Consider the following 7,011-nt stretch of genomic DNA (forward strand, 5'->3'; position numbering starts at 1 on the left):
GGACGATTGGCCAAAGTCAACCCCCAACCAGAATTTGAACTCGCAACCTTAAAACTGCGAGGTGCTCACTCTACAGCCGAGGAGCCTGGCCGGGGTGAATGAAGTCAGAAATGAAGAGGCGAGGAAGGGGGAAGGGAGAAGGGAGGGGGGGAAGGCTGGGGGGGGGGTGCAGAGGAGCCGCTCTCCGCTCGTCACGATTGGTATTCTCGGTAGCGGCCACGTAAGTCCAGATCTGGAGGCAGCCTCGCGGGGGGAAAAAGTGCTGAGCTAGAAGCTGTTTGCTTTTCGCAAGCCCGACACCAGCCGGGAATCGAGCGTTTATTCAGAATCAGAATATTTAGTCGTACTGGAGCAATCCGATGAGCTATAAAGCTCTTTCTCACAGATGTCCAGTAAGGGTACGGGGCAAGACCGTTACAACAACAAACAGTACAAAAACACTATAAGAGTGCAAAGTACAATAAAGGTAAGCAAATCACCCAAACAAATACAACTAAACCCTCCCCATCTTACCAGACAAAGCCCACTGAGGTATTAACTTGTTTTTTAAGACGGTGATGCACGACAGGGGGCGAGGGGCCGAGTCGGAGGACGAGTTGTGGACTCCTCTGGGAGTGGCACCTGCCCAAAAATCCGAACCCGGCTCCGCGCCAACGCCCGCGGCGTGTGTCTTGCGGCATGGCTGCCTGGCGCTCGCTCGGGTATCTGCGGCTGTTTTCAGGTGCCCAGAGACATCCGCGATAATCCTGTCCCCGATTCCTCACTTCCGTTTTCATCCTCGACACAAGTCGGGGGAGGGAAACGTCCGCGGCATTCCTGGTTGTGCGCTGCAGCTCAGTGCTAAGGCCACCGTCATCGTCATCACCATCACCATCGTCGTCGCCATCATCATCATCATCAACACGATCGTACCCATTATCATCACCGTCCCCATTAATGTCGTCACCATCGTCGTCATTATCATCACTATCATCACCAACATCGTCATTTCCATTGTCATACTGACCATCATCGTTGTCACCGTTATCATCACCATCGTCATCAACATCATGGAGGCTCGATGTAGGAGCAAGCGGAATGACTGCACGCTCCCCGGGAGGTGAGGTGTGGATGCAGCAGCAGCACACAGACTTGCGTTTTGACTTTTAATTAACCTGATGGAGGAATCATGGGCTGAGCTCACATCCTCCGATTGCGAGCCCCTCGCCCTCTACCACTGAGCCAGCCGGTTTGTTCGTGCGCCCGTGAACTGGTCCACGGAGCACCACGAAAGGGGTTCCCCTGCGTTCAGTAAACGTGTGGCAACGCGTTGCTGATGCAGAGTCTCAATTGCACGTGATGGATTCAAGTCTGAACCTGTTATATCGCGGCAGGAGTGGGGCAATCGGGGCCTTGATGGATGGATTTGCCCGTGCATTGTTAAACAGCCGATGCCAACCCCCTGCTGGACGAAGGCCTCCCCCCACCCACGCCTCTCAGCTGTTGTTGATCGTACTTCACTGCGCCGGTCTGTGCGGGCTGATGCAGCAGAACGGGGCGAGGTCAATGATCAGCAAGGGAGAATATCGCTTGCCTGTGAGCGGGGATCGAACCCAGGTCAATGGCGCGCTCGGCCACCGATTCATCCCCACCCGCCCTTCACTTAACGGGACGAAAATCGACATGGCATGTTTGTTAAATGTGTTACAATGTTTGTATTTCTTTGCACTTTGTGAGATCACAAAGTGCAATGACTCCCTCTACAGCACAGACCCACGACCTCCGAATCACACTCACTCTGCAGCACAGACCTACGGCCTCTGATCCACACTCCCTCTACAGCACAGGCTCACGGCCTCCAATTCACACTCCCTCTAAAGCACAGACCCACAGCAGCGTGCTTGGCAAGGGCCCCAAGGGCAAGGAATGAAATGGGATCCACTGTGGAATCTGCCCTCCCTTGTCGTAGCTGGGCCCCAGTGCTCCTCAGGGCTGTGGGCCCCAGCACAATCGCGCCGACTGCTCCACAGGCCACGGTGCTCTACCTCTCCCACGTGGTACCCAATCACAGCTCCCACGGTCAATCCACCACCAGCACCACCAGCACGACCACCTCGCGCGATCCCACGATGTAATAATTCACCTTGCGCCGGCAGGTGAATCGATTTCAAAGCTCCTCGGTGGACGTCGTTAATGTTGCGATATCCGCAGAGCTCTGGCACGTGACCCACGCTTATATCTGCCCTCCGGTCTCATCCTCTCCTTTTGTCTCTCTCGTGAAACGAGCGTTTTGCACTCTGTCTTGCTCACCGACTTTTGCTCGGATTTCTTTGTCTCTGGCAATCGCTTCATTCATTCGACTCCTGCCCTCATTGTTTTTGCTGTCAATGGATCTGCCTCCTCCCTCGCCTGCGATTTCGCTCCTCTCATTCTCGCCCTCTCCTTCTCGGAGCCGTGCCTTTGTTCTCGCCTTGAGCCAAGCTTTGCTTTCCATCTCCCATCATCTGCCCTCTCTCAGCACTTGAGCTATCCGCTCTATATGCACAATAATTAATTAACAATAATAATCAACAGCCCTTTTGTCAATTAAACTGCTGGAAGACAGCCTCCCCGAAGCCGTGTTGGTCACAGATATGGGCTGTTTGACCATACTTTACCGCTTGTAGTAATCATAAATAAACAAGTGGACAGCACGCCCCCTTCACAAATGTCCCTCCACAAACAACGTGGGCATATTTTTGTTCCACATCCCGTTAGCCAAACGGTCTTCTGGGAGCACATCTTCTCAGCAGCACTGGGTTCAATGCAAGCAGACTGTGGACCAGTTTCAACATTCAGTGCCTCATCACCAGAGTTAGACTTGCTTAAAAAAAAGACACACTCCCGGAATGCCGTGTTACCGCGGAGATGTGAGAAAATACTACTCTGAGAATTGTATTTTAAGAGACAGACACGGGAAGGCAGAGGATTCTTGGTTCATTTATTTTGTGACTAACATTCTCCCACAAGGCGTGCCAACGATTATTTAGCATTGTGTTTATCATTAGCGATAATTATTGCTGCTCTCGTGCATCAAGGGATATCCACGGGAGGTACGTCCAGTTCTGGAGACGTTCACATCCGTGGTTTCCCCCTGGGAGCCAAGAGGGCAGCGGGCGCAGCGAATACGGCGCGGCGCCGCCACGACACGGCCGCGGCGCCGCCACGACACGGCCGCACAGTAGCGTGCGGCCAAGTCAACAGCAGCAGCAGCCTCATCGTGAGCATCAGCCAGGGTCCGTCCATCACTCCCGACACCGTGCCCCACACCACTCAGCGCCACCCTCACCGCCCCCCTCACCGCTTTCCTCACCGTCCCTCTCACCGCCCTCCTCTAAACTAAACTATTTTTTTTATTTTACCAAGAAAGGCCCACTGAGCTAGATAGCTATTTTTCAGAAGTGACCTGGCCACAAATGATCGCTCAAAAAAGTGAGTTATCATGTGGAAATGTATAGCACCAAAATACTCCAAACACATGTTGATTCTAAATGTCGAGAGTAAAACCGGAGGAACCGGAGAAAAATCCACGCGACCAAGGGGAGAGCACGCAAACTCCAAATATACAACAGACGTCAGGTTCAGCATCAAACCCACGACCTTCTGCATACCAGGCGAGGTAGTTAACATATAATTACCGCGGCGCCCTAACCACCCACTCCCTTGCCGCCCTCCTCGCCGCCCTCCTCACTACCCCCCTCACCACCCCCCCTCCCCATTCCCCTCATCGTTCCTCTCACCGCGCTGTTGGTGTGGGTGTTCGCGACGTGAAGACGATGACCACGCCACTCGGTGGGGCAATGCCGCCAAGGTCACACGGAAACTGAACCGCGCACGCATTACAGGGCGCCACGAAGAGCCCTTGCCTTTTCACGGCCGCGCCAAGTATCCGCCAGCTCGTTAGCTCTACGGCTTTTAACGAGCAGCGCAAGTCCAGGCGAGTCTGTTTATCGGCATTAATCACGCGCCGCGGTTAATGCGCCGCAGAGGATTAATCAAAGTCAATGAACGATCCGTGACAGCAGTGGCAGCAGCACGCGCGGCGCGGGGCCCTGAAGCACGTCGGGCTTTTTTTTTTATTACCAAACGTTAAAATCGACTCCCGCGGTCACCGGCGGGCTCAAACGAGCGCCGAGGCGTCGGCGCTCCTCTCTCGTTCACAGCCCTGACCCAGCGGTTGAAATTCCAAGTTCCCGTGGCGGGAGCGAGCCTACCTTATAGGACAACCATCGGTGGAACGCGTGCACATGGCGCGGCCGATCTCTCCACCGGCAGCGATCGTGGAGAAAAACTGAACAAAGACTTAAGAGCACCATTTTCTCTCCGCGCGCGCTCGTGTGATGAGGAGCCACAGCGCGAGCAAGGCACCCACCTACGGTCGACGAGGTGCCGGCAAGGAGGTTTCCATCGTGGTAACCTCGTGGTGGTTCAGTGACGTCTCCTCATTTGCGGGGCTCCCTGGTCTCCCTGGAGACGCAGAGTAAATAGACTTAGCTTATAACCAAAGTATCACCCTCCTTTCTTCCTGAGCGGGTAAAACGTTGCATTGCCTGTAAATGTACATCGTGTCGATCTGCTGCTGGATGAGGGCAGCGGTGTGACGGCACACACATGCTTGCAATCCTGGTGTCTTGAGAGGCTGGGTTGGTGGATCACACACAGATCACCGTGCTCTTAAGCCGGCCTGGATTTCTCATTGAATATTTTACGGGTCGCTGGTCGACCGCGAGATCGCAATTGACTTGCACCGTCTAGGGAGAGTCAAATCGCGAAGTTTACAGGATGCGGTGTGCCGGGTGTGGAAATACTTTCTGGAAAGAGCCGGCTGAAAATTACATTCTGGCCGTGAGACTCCAAACCCAGAGGGAGGCGAGGCGCCAGGAGACGGTCAAACAGGAGCTGGACTCCTTACCCTTCTGTGTCCACTCACAGCAACACCGCCCCGCGTTAATTCACTCATAAACAAACAGCAGTGTTTTAGCCGCATGGCGCTCCGCTCGTTGCGAGCATCGCTCCTCTGTTGTTGGAGGGCGACTGCCTCCAACTCAACTGCCCAAGTAGCAGCGTCCTTCACGGGCCTCCTTCATAGAGGCCGATCTTGACACCCCTGGTACCAGTCATTGCCAAGTCCAATCAGCTCCACATCCTCCGGTACCTCATCATGGCCCGTGCCGCGCCAATTCAGCCCCCTCTATCCGGCCAAACAGAAGCTGCTTGGGGGCATGCGGTGGCTGGATATGTGGGCTACGTGACACCAGCCAAAGCAGCCTCGCCTGCTGGAGGAGCTCACCGATGGGACTGCGTCCAGAACTTTTAAGGATCTGCGAGCTCCTCACACATTCCAGCCTAGTTAAGCCCAGAAAGGATCATTGGCAGGCCAGTCTGAATGTTCCAAAACGGGGCAAATGTTCCTTCAGAGGGGGGGGGGGGTCCACGTTTCCCAAGCATAGAGGGAGAGAATAAACTTTGGCCGAGAAGACCTGCGGCTTCGTATTGGAGTGACAGGCCAGGTAGCTTCCACATAGCGTTACGCAGCTGACAAACAGATAACGCGGCTCGACTGATTTTGGAGACCGCTGCCAAACCGGAGTTGGTCAGGTATGGAAACTACTCCACTCTCTCAACACCAATCCATAAGCAGTCAAATGCAAACAAAAATAAACAACTCTGATAATGATATGCACTGTACTTGAAGTTGATTGGTCCACACCCGAGACAGCTTTTCTTAGAGCCTATTCTCCATTGGTGTTGGACCAGATGACGCCAAAAGGCGTACAACTCAAAGACAATGCACCATCAGAGTATGAGAGCTCGGGGTAAGCATTTACACTGAGACCTCCTTTATCAGTAGCAAAATATAGTAATAGGTTTTTACCCTTTTATCTAAAACACACTACAACCACACTCACCACACACACAACCACTACCCTACAACCAGACACACACCACACTACAACCATACACCCCACACCACAACAACAGCCATTCGCCACTAACTGACGTTGATGTCACCACGACGCCTGTGCCAGGCCAGGTGCACTTTTAGGCCACATCAAGTATCGAAGACTCGCTGACAGGAAGGTCTCGGGACTGACCCAGCAGGTGCCATGGGTTGACCGACTGAAATGACCGGCAGATCCACACCAGCTGGACCCCACTACTTAGTCAACTTGACACATTTTATCCGCTCGGCAAGCTTCGCTCGTTGCTGTGAGCGTTGCTCCTCCGCGTTCCATTGTTGCCTCAAACTGCCCCAGTAGCAGCGTCCTTCACGAGCCTCCTCCATACTGCAAGCACAATACAACGACTCACCCACAACACACAACATACACCACCACCACACCGCCACCGCAGAGCCTCGCTGTGGATGTACTCACCGCTCGGCGCGGGGTCTTCTCTCACGCTGGGGTCTCGCCAGGGTCTCTCCTCCCTCGCCGGGGTCTTCTCTCTCACGCTGGGGGTCTCTCCTCTCACGCTGGGGGTCTCTCCGGGGTCTCCCCTCGCCTCTGACGCGGGCGGGGGGGGTCTCAAATCCCCCTCGCCTCTCAAAGGTTCGAGCACCGCGTCCGCCGCGACTGCGCATGCGCGAGAGTGGAGGGGCGGGACCTGACAGCGGTGGGCGGGGCCTGAGAGCGGTGAGCGGGGCTTGCGAGCCCTGTCACGTGACTCGTTCATTTTTCTATTCCATCGTGTCAATAACTTTTTCACGATGTCAAGGAACTTCGCTAATTCTCCGCCAGTAATGAAGTCATTCCCGTAATTCATTCGCATCGGTAACGCATTAACTCTACGGTGGGGAGAGATGTGAACTACCTCGCCTGGTGTCATTAACATCGCGGGTTTGACCCCTACCATTATGCCTGTGGAAAGGGACTCTACTTACGAACGAGTTAGGTTCCAGAGGTCTGTTCGTAAGTCGATTTGTCCAACTTTGAACTCCTGTCGATTCCCAACGTGTTGTACGGCGTGAACACTAAACACGGGGAATGGCTT

At 54.3% G+C, this 7,011-nt stretch overlaps 1 protein-coding gene across 2 annotated transcripts in view; it reads right to left on the bottom strand.

Moving 5' to 3' along the window:
- LOC144717763 (protein FAM110B-like) overlaps positions 1 to 6,588 on the bottom strand; it is a 39,009-nt gene extending 32,421 nt beyond the window's left edge. Inside the window, exons 1-2 of one of the 2 annotated variants that reach the window (XM_078593390.1) lie at positions 6,396 to 6,588; positions 4,391 to 4,485 (exon numbers count right to left, since the gene is read on the bottom strand). The gene's annotated coding sequence lies outside the window, so the exon portion shown is untranslated. The remainder of the gene's footprint in view (positions 1 to 4,390; positions 4,486 to 6,395) is intronic. The other variant, XM_078593391.1, reaches the window with a different exon arrangement.
- Between the last annotated feature and the right edge of the window lie 423 nt (positions 6,589 to 7,011).

The sequence above is a fragment of the Lampetra planeri genome, chromosome 4 (assembly GCF_965212315.1).
Source record: "Lampetra planeri chromosome 4, kcLamPlan1.2.h2, whole genome shotgun sequence".
Taxonomy (NCBI): Eukaryota; Metazoa; Chordata; class Hyperoartia; order Petromyzontiformes; family Petromyzontidae; genus Lampetra; species Lampetra planeri.